Source organism: Lissotriton vulgaris, chromosome 2_1 (genome assembly GCF_964263255.1).
Source record: "Lissotriton vulgaris chromosome 2_1, aLisVul1.2, whole genome shotgun sequence".
In the NCBI taxonomy this organism is placed as follows: domain Eukaryota; kingdom Metazoa; phylum Chordata; class Amphibia; order Caudata; family Salamandridae; genus Lissotriton; species Lissotriton vulgaris.
The window spans coordinates 957,176,971-957,192,782 of NC_141687.1; the positions used below are offsets into that span (position 1 = coordinate 957,176,971).

The 15,812-nt window shown below is 45.4% G+C and overlaps 1 pseudogene; it reads left to right on the forward strand.

Moving 5' to 3' along the window:
• Nucleotides 1-11,111: 11,111 nt before the first annotated feature.
• Nucleotides 11,112-12,621, forward strand: LOC147731474 (ras-related protein Rab-39B pseudogene; annotated as a pseudogene).
• Nucleotides 12,622-15,812: the final 3,191 nt, after the last annotated feature.

Sequence of the window (15,812 nt, forward strand, 5' to 3'; positions counted from 1 at the left end):
ATATACAGTGGGAAAATCAGGGCCTCCATAATTTATGGTGCAGAACCCTGGGGCTTCGATAACCTAGGCCCCTTAGTCCTAGCCCTAAACAAGTTTCTGAGATCTTTGACTGGCCTTCCCCAATCGTCCCCCCTCAAACCCCTACTTTTAGATCTGGGTTGTATCTCTATTGAGGAGGCAGTGGGCTTTAGACCCCTTGCGTATTAGAGACAACTTTGGACAACCCCTGAGTTAGTACCATATGCCAAAGCAGTTAAGCATATCAGAGAAGCTGATATGTCTTCAAAAATTACGTGGCTGAACAAATGTTGGTCGACATAGGGCTTAGGCACTTGTGGGAGGACCCAGAAGGGAATCAGTTCCCTTCTAAAAATGATTTTAAATCTCTTTATTGGGACATGGTTTGTCTTAAGTCCCTGTCACTGGTGGATAGTGCATCCCTGACCAGCCTCTTTTTAGATCAAAAGTATGAATGTAGGTTGGAGGCCTATTGGGATGTCATCACGAGACCTGGTGACAGGAAACTGTATCACCAATTTAGAGTGGGTACCCTCCCCTTGAAAACCTTTAAGGCAAAATGGGGAGATGGCGATACAAAATGCACTGCGTGTACATCTCAGGATGAGTCCATACTCCATGTATTGTTTGTGTGCCCTGTGTTTAAGGGTCCCTGTAATAAATGGATTAAGCTGATCTGCCGCAATATTGGTACAAGATCATCCCAAACAGCTTTGCGTATCTTAAAGACAGACACAGGGGAACCTGTAGTCATAGCTATGGCAAAATTCTTGAGCTGGTCATGGCCCCTCTTACAAGGAGTAGTTTGAAAGGTAATGCAGGCTCCATTTTGCATTAATGAAGAGGATTGTGCTTGATGTTTTTTTTCTCTGATGGCTATGTGGGAATATTGTTTCTTCTTTTTTGTGGCTCCCTCCTGACATAATTATGCTTTGCAATGAATGTAAATTGTACTTGTTTTTTAATATAACAAATTTATTTTTTTAATAATAATTGTATTCTATAAAGCGTGGCACACTTGGTTTCATATAATGTTCTTATATGTGTCTTTTATGATTGAAAAATTATCGCATAAAGACAAAATTGAAATTGACCTCCTTCAGTTTAACTTACTCCTCTGATCTGGGCTTTGACCGTCCACCTCTCTCCAAGCGTTTTTCGGATGACTCCTGAAAGGAATGAAAGAAACGAGTAGCAATATCCTGATACTTGTCTGGCAGTCTAATATTATCGCGGTTATGCAGGTTATAGCGCTTCTAAGTGTCTTTCTGTTGAGGAGACCCATCCGGTGAATTAGACTTTTCTTTATTTTTCTTATTATCCCCCTTCTTCTTCTTTGTAGAAGATTTGGGTGCTTGCTTTGAGTTATCATTTTCAGAATTACTCTTTATTTGTGGTCTACCAGGTCTGGGTTCCAAATTATCTCTAGCAACCATTGCACAGGTTTCTTCGATAATTGTAGTTAATTCGCAGTCCTGTTGTCATGAAGCCACATTTGTGAGTCAATGACATATAGCCAACACTTCTGCTTCCCCTTTGATATTACTTAACATAATGGCAGACACTGTGGCAAAATTGTGCATCAGCATTATCTCCAAATCCTGGTCAGGGGCTGCCCCGTACTCATTCTGGATCCGTTTAAGCACCTCTGGCAAAACAGCTTATGAGGCTGTACCATGTGCTCTGGTATATACTGTAGCAAATACCGTACCCTAAGTAGCACAGTCTTTCACAGGGGGAGCATCTCCAATGGCATGCATAACATTAGAATTCTGTGTTTTTCCTGGGCTCTCATATGGGGTAACACTGCCTCAAGCTGACTTGTTCTTTGTACAATCCAGAAAGGAATTTCTTCCAATCTGATGGGAATTTTGCCCATGACTTCATTGATTGTTTGTGGGCCTACGCCCAGTGTAGCCAGCTGTGGTTGTGCAGCTTAAGCAGCTTGAGCAGCCCTTCCAAGATTTAATGTTAATGTTTGCATAACAAACTGTATCAAACACCTATATAAGGTTACTAAACTGTTGTACAATCTGCGTACCTGTGGTGCTGTCATATTTCCTATATTAGGATGTGGTGCGTAACCGGCTAAAAATGGCCATGTTGCTCCCTCACTGTTAAGGGGACCTAGTCTAACGTCATTTATTGTATGTGGTAAGGCACCTTCAAACCAATTTCTATTCCTACGTATGATGTGTAATTATTTGAAACTTCTGCTGCAGTGTAATTGTGAAACAGCCTAGTTGTGTTGTCTGCTGCTTGGAATGTACCGATGAATAGAATACCTCTGCCCTAAATGCTTCGTCACCCTCAACCACGAACGTAACATCCCCACCTTTAAGTGCAAGACCATATTTTGGAAGCTTCTGAGTTAACCCCATGTCTGCAGTTCCCAGCTAGATTTAGTGCTGTGTCTTCAGTCATGAGAATATGTGGAATTCAGAGAGGTTATCACATTGGGATAATCCTTTGAAAAGTTAAAGCTTGAATAACCTGCAGCCAATATGTAGGGCTTACCTACTCATCTGAGGAGGATATTCCCTATCACCAGGTACGTCTCCGGATAAGAGGTGGGTAGGGATTTTTTGGTATACAAACTCAGGTGATCCATTAAATAAGAACCCAAACTACCAATGTTCACAGTGCCATATCATATGATTTCCTCTTCCTCAGAAAAAGCTGTGCGTTTTTCGGACAACATAAACTTTGCCAGACTGATTCTATGCACCCCCTTGGGACATGTTAGTCTATAGTCCTGGTAGCTAACAGTGCAAACAAAAGTACACCTGGAAGGTAACAAATGGATTGTGCAGCCTCAAAACATGACAACCCTGACTCCCCAAGGAATTGTGGTAACAGATCTAGAACCCTTTCACTCAGTCACTTGTGCATACCCAATATTTAATGAAACATTGTGATTCTTGTATAAAATATATATGCTGCAATGATTAATAGACAGAAACTAATGAGAGTTATTAGCATCACAAGAAAAGTGTAATGGATAAACAATTCCACCCTTTTGCTAAAGCAGTGTATATATACTGGCATATCAGTACTGTGTATAGTGTACTCCTATTATGCGCTCCCTAACCTAGTTTCCTAAGGCTGTTGATCTGCCAAAATCCCCTACTGGATGATCAGACTCCCCATTACCTGAGGGTAAGTGTCTTCAGGAGCCTTTCTTGGTCACGAGTAGAAAAGAAGGCAACTTAAGAAATGTATATATATAAAATGACAGGGTTTCTCCCCGGGCCAAAACCAGCCATGTGACAGCAAGGTTCTGAAATTGTGTAGTTAAAAGTTGAGCTGAGTGTTCATTGAAATGTATTGGTCTACTCATTGGCATTGTCATGTGAATACATTTTGAGAATGAAAAAAAATGGATTAGCATGGTAAGCAACCAGCTCAGTAGGTTATGAGTGCAAGGAAACAAACAAATACATTGTGATTAATAACTACCAGAAATCTCCAGGATACCCTTGTGTGAGAGGCACAGTATTAGGGGATTTCATGTGACAGTGCTGCTGCATATATTCTATAAGATGTTTATTTATATTTGTCTTTCGGAGCTGATGGCTAAGCACCAGACTTTGTGAGGGATTATGTTTTAGGTACTGATGAGCAACATGACAACTACCAGTTGAGAAGTGTGGCTCATCGGTTAGAGGAGGCAGACCCGGACGCAGAGGTCAGACCCGGGACCAGGGTTCAATCCCCGACGCGGCAGGGTCTTAAGCTCAAAATGTCCACGGACTCGATAATTCTCGCCTCGGTGCCTACTCGAATCATGGGTTCACACTCTGCAACTCTGGGCAAAAGCTTGCTTAATGTCCACTACGGCCCCACTGCGATGGGATGCCTGGCTTTCACCTTGGAGTGGCCCAGTAGGGGTTATCTCGCAGGGAAAAGCCAGGACGGGTTCCCAAAGCAAGCGCCTTGAGACCTTATGGTGAAAGGCGCTATATAAGAGCGTATGATTTATGATTTACCTTGAGAAAGTTAACGACAGCCCTCATCATGAGCAGAAGACTTCAAAACATTGGTTCAAATAGCCTTCTCAAGGCAAGCAAAAACTGAAAGGAAATGAAAAGAAGAATAGTAATAACAAACTAGGGGCTCAGTTTAGAGTTTCGCAAACAGGGAGCTCAGTCACAGATATAATGGAATACCCTGTTCAACAAATGCTTGGTCTGCCTGACTCATTTAGAGATGGATAGTCCTTAACTATTCTGTTGACAGTTCTTCATCAACGGAATACTTCCTTCGATAGACAGATGGAGAAGGGGCCAATGGAGAAAGGCCATTACACTGCCCCCATTATTTAGGGGGGATTGTGTAATGTCTTTTTTTCCCTCTCCATCACTGCCAGGAAAAAGTTGGAGGTACAGGTCTGAAAAAAAAATCAATGATGACCCTCAAAGTTTTTTGTTTTTCAGAAACAAACTCCTCCTTTGGAAAATTGTTTCTGAAATAAAAAAAAGTTTGGTGGACAGCCATCAAAACTGACAGCGGCCGCCTACCAAGCTTTTCATACATTGTAAGGAACTCCTGTAATGGCACTTCCTTTCAGTGTAAAGAGATGACTGCGGACCAGTGATCATCTCAAAATTTGGTGGATGGAGTACTATCAGGTTGACATAATTAATGTCCTTTGCCATCCCAATGTACACTAATTCATCTGCTAAACCTCAATTCAGACCCTTAATTTGTTTTTAGGTCGAGCCTGGTCAGCACTTGCTCTGCTCTGCGAGGCATGCTATATTGGAGTATGCACTTGAAGACCCTGCCCACTCTCCGCCCATATTTGTTATTGGCTTGTGTCATTGCCCTTTGTAAATGTTGGCTTCTGATTTGAAAATAGGCTTGTTAGTCCCACCTTAGTTAGTATCACCTTATCTTCATCTGTAACCACCCAGGAGGACGTCCCCTTTTACTTCGGTTGTTACATGGTATGTCTTATTTAGTCTGTAAGCACTATTTTTATTCTGCTCTCTGGAGACAGGCATTGGCTGGCCTCCTAAAATGAGAAGAGATAATGTCCAGCGCTTCTCCTAGAAACGGCAGTATCCTTCGGTTTCTACAGCCCGTGTACCCCTTTGTGACAGTCTGCGGCCCACACCTGCTGCACTACACAGTGTGCCAAACTGACATTCCAATTTGCATTATTTACTCCTCCATTTTATTTACAAAATTGTTTTGATTTTTTCTCATTTCTCTTTCATCTCCAATCTATTCTGTTAAGAGGATGTCTTTTTATAGCTGTCTGGCCCCCATTACATTAGAATAGTGGTGGCCGGAATCACTCACGGGTGGCAAGGCGAGTGAGTGGTTCACGTGGGGTTTCGCACAGGGAGTATTTAAAAATGACAAATAAAACTTACCTTACAGGGTCCCGCGCCGCCTCCGCTCCTGGCCGGGTCCCGAGTTTTCTGCTGCTTTCCAGCTCTCCTGCCTCCAGCAGGAACAGGAAGAAGGCAACCTCCCTCCTCTCCCCTAAACCAATCACAATGCTGCAATGGCAGCTTTGTGATTGGTGAGGACGGCGCACAGCCTGGCCCCATGGGGAGGCCATTTTCTCTATGTAGGGTGCATGCAGCCTACACAGAGAAAATCCAGAGTGTGCATGACTGGTTTGATCGGCCCTAAAGGGCCGACCAAACAGTCAGGGCCCACAGCATTGGGCAAGACACTCAGACCCACCCACCCGCCTGCCCCCAACCAGGCATACACTTCTGCTTCCTTGCAGTGCAAGAAGCAGAAACATAAAATGGTATTTAAAATACCATTTTATGTTTCTGCTTCTCACACTGCGAGAAAACAGTGGGGCGACACTCCTCCGCCCTAATGGAGGAGCCTCCCCTTCATTAGAAGTCACAAGGCGTCTTTACAAAATCCTTCTTCCAGTTCCACACACAAAATGAGGGGGTGGGGTTTAAAACATAGTTCACATATTCATCAAAGGAGTTGCATTTTGTTTGGAAAATCGTTTTTCTACATTATGCTGAAAAGCGTTTCGTGTACTCTCTGATGGGCATGTAGATATCTTTCTGAAAAGTAGATCGTTCTGTATTTTAAAGGTCTGAGATATGTTAGACATGAATATATAAGCGTGTGAATGTGAGATCGTAGCTACAAAGTAATGCCACAGAATGTTCCACAACAGAGCATGTGCTTGCATAACATGTTATATAATTAGCTTTGCAAGGCAGCTGAATTCAACCAGCTCTGCAACATGATTTGATTCTGCATCCCCTCATGAACGCGCAGCTCCAGCACATGACCTAGAAATGCACGTGCCTGCATGGAAGAGCTCTGTCAGTGAAGTTCTCTCACACATACACAATCACTGTTGCCCTCTTTCTCCTAATCCCTCTCTCTCTCACACACACTTTCTCTCTGCAGCTCTATCTGGTTCCTCCTCTCCACATCTCTCACAAAGATGCTTCCTTTCTTTCTGTCTCTCTTTGTTGCTCTTTCTCACTCCTCTCACACACAGGCTCTCTCCGTCTCTTATCCTGTCTCTCCCCTTGACCCCTTTCTTCCCCCTCCTTCTCTTTCAACAAGAAGTGGGGACCACAGAAGTCTCTTCCTGTACTGGGCAGATGATTCAGAATTGTAAATTGTAAAGCGAATTCAGTTCAAACCCTTGTGTATAGCTTTCAAGTCCCTGCACTGCCAGGGTCCTACAGAGTTAACTCACTACTTTAAAACCCATACCTCTCAAGAGCGCTCTGGTCTGCTGCCTGCAGAAACCTTACCGTCCCCTAGTTCAACAAGCATTTGCAGTGTAATAGGTCTCACATTACTGAAAGTTTGAGCTATGGGCGTTGCATTATTATATGCAACGCCAATTGGTCAAACTTTCAGTAATGCGAGGCCTATTGCACTCCATAGGCTTGTTGTTGTAAAAGTTATGCTTACACGTTAAGGGGGCAAAATGGTGTGAGGATAGATAGGACTGCTCTTGTTGATACATAGTATCCCCTGCTTTTCTCCATGAACAGGGCTATCAGCGTCAGTTTACAGATGGGGGCTGTTTTGAGAGGTAGTATCTTTGAAGTGGAAGGATAAGGTAGATGAGATTACTCAGTATCTTAAAGCTGTTTCAAATCTATGATTTGGGGAGATTTCTGATTCTTGCTAGGAGTTTGTTCTAGAGTGTGGCTGTCTATACAGTGAATGGAGCCCCACCAATTAGGGCCTTTCTGAACCTAAGATGAAGTGAATGGGTGACTGTCTAAGGCTGGAGGTTCATCTTGGGTAGTAGGTGCTGAGTCGGTACTGCAGGAAAAGTACCTTTGTTCCATGGATACCTGGTGTGCAATGTGGAGTGCCTTGAAGGAGATATGTTTGGAAGAGCTCGAAGGGCAGGTGTGATGTGATCACTGCTATGAAAATGTCAAAGTTGCATGACTACTATGTACTGGAGGTGAAGAGGATTGAGACAGGGATATAACACATTAGCACAATTTATAAGAGAGAGATCAAAGGTAATGATTGCCTGTAACCTGTTGAGGATTCCAGGGTGAAGGGACAAACAAAACACTAGATCTTCATGGCGAAGGAGGACGAGTTGGTAACTTGGTTGCATATAAAAGATGGGAGAGATTTATGGCTAAAATTATTCAGGCATCCTCTCGTTGTTCATAGAGATGCACTGAACCAGAAGAACTGGGAGCTCACTTGAAGTCGATGGGAAGTTCCAAGTATATAGTGGAGAAGTGTGGCTCAATGGTTAGAGCGGCAGACCCTGATGCAGAGGTCTAGCTCGGGACCAGGGTTCAATTCCCGCCTCGGCGGGTCTTGGGCTAAAAAATTCCACGGACCTGATAATTCTCGCCTCGGTGCCTGTTCCAATCATGGAATCCCACTCTGCAACTCTGGGCAATAGCTTGCTTAATCTCCACAACGGCCCCTACAACGCTAAGGATGCCTGGCCTCCACCTTGGGGGTGCCCAGGAGTGGACGCCTCACAGGGAAAGCCAGGATGGGTTCCACAGCGGTATTCGTACAAGCGCCTTGAGACCCTTGCGGGTGAGTAGTGCGCTATACAAGTATCAATTTACATTTACATTTACATAGTGGTTTGCCTTTTCACCTAAGGTTGGATACGACTGCTTCAAACAACATAATTAATCCTCCATTTCTCCCCACTGATTATATTGTAATGTAAGGTGGATTTTTAGAACGCTGCTTGTCACCCATGAGGGTATCCAGGAACAGATTAGGTGAGACTGAGCATGTGGTGAGGCTGGGTCTGAGTACAGGCTGTTTTGATGGTCGTACAAGAAGACTAATTTAAAAGCCAGGTCTTCAGCTTCTTGTGGAATTCAGGAAGTGAGGAGGAGGCCCTGATGTGTTGGGGGAGGTCATTCCACGATTTGGCGGCTTGGTGTAGAGAATGATTGACCTTCCATTCTGCTTCTGTGAATGCGGGGTGTGTACGCGAGTGAGAGCAATGCTGAGTGAAGTTGTCTGGTGGATTGGTGGAAGTGAAGCCTGTGATTGAGGCATAAGGGTCCCATGTTGTGTAGTAACTTAATGCTTGTGTAAGAAGTTTGAACTGGCAGATCTTTTGGATGGGGTGCGTGGTATTAATAATCTAGGTCCAGTGTTCTCTCAACTGTTTACTAGAGGATCTCACAAGTTTCCCCATCTCCAGTTACCTGATTATTAACTTATTTAAACCTATTTATGATTCCTATGAAGTCCAGAAACACTTTTTGCACTTTCATTTGTCACTGTTTGGGGCATGTCTTCTAGAAATAATGCAAATGACAGAACATTTAAAAATGTGCATTTTATGAGAAGCCCGTGTTTGGCAGTTAGCTGTAGACAGTGTTTGTTTTCCAAGTCCTGAGATCCATTTTGTATCATCCAAGATTTCATAGGAGTATTATTTGTAACTCTAAGGAAAGACCCTTCATTTTCCTTTTTTTTTTAATGTCCATTGACAAATCATTGTTGTCTATGGTTTCTCCATGGTTAACCATGAATGACCACCGTTAGATTTTGTTTTTGAACATGCTTTGGACTTTACATTTTCCCCTGTATCTCTTTCCAGTACAATCCCAGTGCCATACTTAACTACAAGAAGTATACGGTTCCACAGACTGTTTCCAGGCACTTATAGCATTTGGAACTTAAGATAACCAAACAGCACTCTCCACGGAACCTTGGAAGCGAGTAATGTAAACAGTCTCACGACTGCGAAACCAAAACATAGCTCCTTGATTGCCGTGACACATCAGTATACAGAATGGTTACTTGTTCCCTACTTAAGTACGGTGTCTTTATTTATACACAAATAGTCAGCTTTCCATAGGTGGACCACAGATTGTATTTCAGCAAACTATAAGACCCCCCTCTTTAGTGACATAGTTTAAACTTTCAATTTCTATTATTTATAGGCGTTGCCATTTTACTTTGGTATGCATATTGTTTTGTATTTCTGTCATTCCAAAGGGGTGCTTCTTCAAGCTTTCTAACATCAAGGCAAAGCAATTTACTTGCCTTGATCAAAGCAAATGTATTTGTTTTTCGCAACCTGACTGGCTGTCTTCTTTTCATGGTGTCATAGAACGAAGCAGAAATAGTAAGTCCTTCTAATTCCTGCTCATCTTCAACCATATAAAAAAAATGTTTTTATTGATTTTATATGGAGAAAGGTCAAAGATAGAAAACAGTTATGATAAAATACATTGTAGTATGGTACAGCAGTTGAGTCACATAATCCTGAATTAGGATTGGAACTGTAGTTACACGAGAAAGGTACTGTGTCATTATTGTAACAAAGAAACATAACAAACAAAGAAAAAGTCAGCAGTAAATTATACTCTTGGGCCATATTATAGAAGTACCCCGGGGGCGCAACAGGAATGTGTGCCCACTTTACGCACCCATAGGGCACTTTGGTATTACAGAAAGGGCCGCAGAAGCTTGTGCATCCGCTTCTGTAATACTGAAAGTGCTGCTGCACATACAGCGCCAGAGCTGCCTCAAGAGGGCGGTCTCTCATTTGCATGGGGATGTGGCCCATGCAAATGAGGAAATCCCTTTGTGTCTGCGCCTGTGCCGTAATGCAGACGCATCCACAGAGGCAAAGAAGCTCTCAGAATGTGCACTAACTGTGCGCCACCTAAAAGGTGGCGCACTGTCACAGCGCCCTCTGACTGCAGCCTTCTTGCAAGAGAAAGGGGGTCCCATGGATCCCCCTAGACATCAACCTGCAGGTGGGTGCAGTCACTCACTGCACCCGCCTGCAAGGGGATCTCTAATCCCCTTTAAAAGTGCAGGCAGGTGCCGCATGCACGTTGAAAACACGAAGCCGCTTCAAAGCAGCCACTCCGTTTTTTAAATGAATGCGCTGCCCCGGGGGCAGGGTGAGTTTGCGGCTGCCCTGAGGGAGGCGCATTTACTCTTTAGGTTTCGCTGGGGGGCGGAGCCGTTAGGCTCCTCCTCCAGAGAAATCTATTGAGTACAGTAAGGAACTCTGGAACACGCCCCCCGTCCCATTGGCTAGCTCCATAAATGGAGCCTAGCCATTGAACGAGGGGCCTGTCCATCAATGCCGGACCAGACACGGGGGCGTTCCCGAGATTCTTTGGCTTTTGCCGACGTCACGCGACGCCGGGAACGCCCCCGAGTCTGTTCCGGCATTGCCGGCACCTCCCTTGCTGCTCGGGTCTCCTTATTTGTTCCTAGCTGCCCCTCTCCCGCCTCCCTCGTCCTCTCCCGCCCCCCTCCCGCCGTTCGTGTACTCTCCCGCCTCCCTCGTCCTCTCCCGCCCCCCTCCCGCCGTTCGTGTACTCTCCCGCCCCCCTCGTTCTCTCCCGCGCTTGTTCCTGGTGCCCGCCTTCTGCCCCGGCCGGCCGTCGTCAGCTCTCTCCTCCCCCTTTCCCGCCCCCTCCCGCTTCTCTCTGATGCCCGCCTTCTGCCCCGGCCGGCCGTCGTCAGCTCTCTCCTCCCCCTTTCCCGCCCCCTCCCGCTTCTTTCCTGGAGGCTGAGCCTGGACACAGCTCCATGGAGGCGGGCGGGACACAGCGGGCTTCGTCGAGTTGTTTGGAGCCCCCGGCCCTCCCCACAGGCAGGCAGTGAATGGGACCACTACAAACACCGCTTGGCTCTGCAGGCATGGACCGCCACCACCGCACCTCCCCTGCCCCCGTCCGCGCCGCCGACTGGCACTACCAGTTCCGAGTCATCCTGCTGGGGGACGCCACGGCGGGGAAGACGTCGCTGGTGCAGCGCTACACCGAGAAGTCCTTCCTGGAGCAGGCGGTGTGCACCCTGGGCGTGGAGTTCCACGTGAAGATGCTGACGCTGGCGCCCGGCGTGCGGGTCAAGCTGCAGATGTGGGACACTGCAGGGCAAGAGCGCTTCAGGTGCATTACACGGTCTTTCTATCGTAATGCTGTTGGTGTTCTCCTGGTCTTTGATCGGAGTAATCGGTCCACCTTCCTTTCCTTGGACGACTGGTATATGGAGGCCATGAATGTGCTTTCCGAACGGGCTGTCTTTGTGCTGGTGGGACAGAAAAGCGACCGGGATTCTGGCTATCTTGTGCCTAGTGAGGAGGCTGCAGCCTGGGCTGCTCATCTGGGCAACTTAAACGTAGACCAACTATTCCACACCCTTGCAACCAAAATCTATGATGCGGTCACCCATGGGGCTGTAGACCGAGGTATGGTTGTCCCTTCTGAAGGCTGGGATGGAGTGAAGGTGGTTTTTAGGGTTCATAACTTCACTCCCAAGAAAGAAAAGACTGCAAGCCAGTGCCAGTGCTGAGTGGGACAATGCTGGGACACTTCTATTGAAGGCTATTAGGAAAGAAGTGCAGTTCATCACATGTTGCTAGCACCGGACGCTTGGTGAAGAAGTGTAGTGCCAAGAGGGAAAGTTGAAGAGTTGGCAATGAACATTGATAGCAATAACTGTAATCAAGGTGGCGAGGACCACCTCCAGCTGTATAAATAAGAGGGGTAAGCCTGTGCAGTCGGGATGATGTTTACACTACAGCATTTTTTATAAACTGTTCTTAATATTTATTTTATAATTTTATGTATCCACAATCCATGTACTTTAGTATAAGTGGGAGGGAGAACCTTCCACCGAAGTGCCGCCTGCTGGGCCATCTCAATTAAAGGGGTTTCCTCTTTGTGCTGCTAGGATGAGAACCAGGAAGGATGGTGGGAGTGAGGCCCCAGTGGGGTGTTTAGCTGAAGACACTGCTACTGTGATGGTCTGAGTGAATGTCCCAGTAGTGTCATATCTAGTGCTCTTGGGAACAGGACACTGGTGGGTGCTAATGATGCCTCCCCACTGGCATAGAATGGGGTTCTTGGCAGAGTGCTCAGTGCTGGGGTGACTTGCTCAAGAGGTTGTCTGTCTGGGACTCGACTGGGTTGCAATAGCAAGATATTTGGTGCAGGCCCTGAGGGATGGCTTGTGCTGTGATTTGGCAGGTGAGCTTTCATTTAAAGCCTGCACTGCCTATCGTGGGTGTGTGAATAAAAATGTTGCATTGTTTTGAGAAAAAGTAAGAGGGTACAACATATGTATGTGTGTGTGTGGGTTGATGCGCATGCACCAAAGGCCAATTGTCTGTGTAGCATTGGTTTAAAGTAAAGCTTCAAACTAGTACAACCCAAGGGTTTGTTCAAATTATTTGTAACTCTGTTCCATTAGACTTTACATTTGTGAACTCCAAGCCTTCTTTAGCCTTCCCTGGGACTTGTACCCGACTTTACAGATCTCGGAGGACGCTCAGATCCATTTACTGCGCGGGAAGACCACTCATCATTTCAACCCTTCCAGTCAGATTTAAACAAAAACCCTCCACAAACCCCACTACAGCCACTGTGCCGATGTAAGCACACTTCAAACCTGGTGCAGCCAGATATACTCACAAACACTTAGCAAACAATCTTTGCATTTACATAATGTCTTTTCTAGGTATGGTGACTTGAAACTAAAATAAACGTGATCCGAATTAAGGGTCTGTATACATTTTGTGGCTCAAGATAATTGGGCTGTCAGCTTGTGGGTGTCTTTTGCACGTGTGTGCCCCTGTTGTCTGCTTGTGCCTCTGTGTGCCCCTGTTGTCTGCTTGTGCCTCTGTGTGCCCCTGTTGCCTGCTTGTGCCTCTGTGTGCCCCTGTTGCCTGCTTGTGCCTCTGTGTGCCCCTGCTTGTGCCTCTGTGTGCCCCTGTTATCTGCTTGTGCCTCTGTGTGCCCCTGTTGTCTGCTTGTGCCTCTGTGTGCCCCTGTTGCCTGCTTGTGCCTCTGTGTGCCCCTGTTGCCTGCTTGTGCCTCTGTGTGCCCCTGCTTGTGCCTCTGTGTGCCCCTGTTGCCTGCTTGTGCCTCTGTGTGCCCCTGTTGCCTGCTTGTGCCTCTGTGTGCCCCTGTTGCCTGCTTGTTCGTGTGTTGGGGGGGCTCTGTTGGTGTGTGTGGGTCTGTGTGTGTCTGTATGTGTCTGTATGTGTGTCTTTGTGTGGCATTTGCCAGAGATTAAACTATTGGCATTGTAAATGACAATGCCATTTATTTATCTGTTGTGAAGACCAACACATAAATACAAATTTTGTCATTTACAGTGCCAATAGCTCAAACTTTTCAAAAGGCGAAACCATTGCATTGTAAATGCTTGTTTTAAAAGATGCGCCCGGAGCAATTAAGGAAAATGCACCGTATGTATAATATGGCCCCTGGTCTGTAATCTGATCACACAATATACTGCTCGCTTCTATCATAAGTGAGCCATTGTACTTTTAAGAAATAGTGGCACAGACTGTGACAATGTTTTTGTTGATTAGTACAGTTCTTTGTTGAGTAACCTAAGCCTGTATCTCTATAGTAAGCAGACAATTGTTTCCATTTTGAGCCTCGGGTGTGAAATCTGCCCAAAATAATCTCTGTTTTCTCAAATTATATCAGATATAATCCCAAAGATATTGTCAGATGGGCTAATATGGAAACCATATCTTGACTCACAAGCAGTCATTAGCTTGATTACCCGTGCACCATGTCAATGTAATTATGCAACAATGAAGGACTAAATTATGCAGCAGGGTTGACTCAATTATATGGCATACTCTGGCAGTATTCATTTGCTATTTTCACATTTTAACCTACATTAATGCCTGACCTGCCAACTCACACATTGCCATTGTGTGTCACACGATTTCGGCACACTTCCCACGGTCACCCAGTGAGAAAGCAAAATCACATGGTGGCAAAGAAGACAAGCTGAAAACCACTGTGAACAGCGATTTTGTAGCTCGTTTTTGGAGGTAGTTACCGGAGGATGTTCATTTGGCACTGGAGGAGCCCAGTGCGACAATGTATGTTGGCCCCCCCATTGACCACCTCCGCCACGGATTCCCTCACTCTCACCCTTTAACAGCGCTGCACAAGTCTCCATAACCTCTCTCTCTCGCTAGGAGCATTAAATTAGTTGTATAGCACTTTACATCACACACACATTACACAGAGACAATCAATCATACTGTGGAAATCAGTGTATAGGAAATGTTACATAAGACAGAGGACTACAAGGTGGTCTGGGGGAAGCACAAACCAAGAATTTAAAACGTAACACCATGGTTGGGGGATCTCTTTAATATTCAGAATTGATTTCTATTCAAATGAACCGAGGATAACAAAAGACTGAGCAAAAATCATAAGGCACTAATCTATACCTTGCAGTTTGCATGCAGCTCTTTGATGACAGTTAATAGATCACTGTTCTATGTTTGAATTATAACTTATAAACTGCAACAAACAAAGGATCTCGTAGACAAACGCAGTAACCCACTGACCTATTTACAATATATGCACTTTGTGATCTGAATGGTACATGTGCTTTGCAGCAGGCATATTATCCCACTGAGCTACCTTACCATGAGTCAAAACTCCCACTAGACAAACCTCCGATTTCTCTCTAGGAAGAATATTAATCACTAGAGTTACTTTGACATTTTTTGTTGCTGGAGGCCAGGATCCCTCAGCAGGTGGTATTCAAACCCTAATATACTTTAAACAAAATGCCCCCCACCTGAAGTCAGCGCCGGGTGCGGTCGCACTGGTCGCACTGCCCTAGAGCCGGCCCTGGATGTTCATGAAGAAGTGTGAAAACACCCCAGGACATTGGCGGCAACCTCAGTGCCTCAATAACCCTTTGTTTGCTTGGCTTTTTTGGGGGAGGTGGTGGCGGGCTTTGTGAGAAGAAGAGTGCCTCTTAGGTAGCTCTCAACAGGCCCCACCGCCTCTTCATACGCTGAAATCTCATTGTAAGTTAGTAGCCATGTAACACTGCTTGAGCAAAGGTTTCACCTCGTTAGTATAATGTTATCATCTACATACAGTAATCAGCAACTCAAAAGTGACTACTTATTCTTTGTGAAGAGTCTGCCGCTGCGCTGCATCACATCTGGAACTTTTAGTGACTACTTATTCTTTGTGAAGAGTCTGCCGCTGCGCTGCATCTCATCTGGAACTTTTTTAAGTGACTATTAAATTGGCTATGAAATTGTGTTTCATTCCACCACAGCACCTAGCAGGGGGACATTTTGTACGCCCAGTTTAACCATTGGCTTCCTTCACTTTGGAAAGTAGGGTGGTCGGGCTAAACCTGAATCAAGATATACATGCTACAGTATCCATGTCTGCGTCTGTACTCCGCGGTTAGTGCGGACGCAGAAATGAATGCTATAACATCTATATTCTAATTCGGCTATAGTCCAACAAAAGCAATGAGAGAAAGATTTACCTAACCTCTGGGGATGATGGATACCC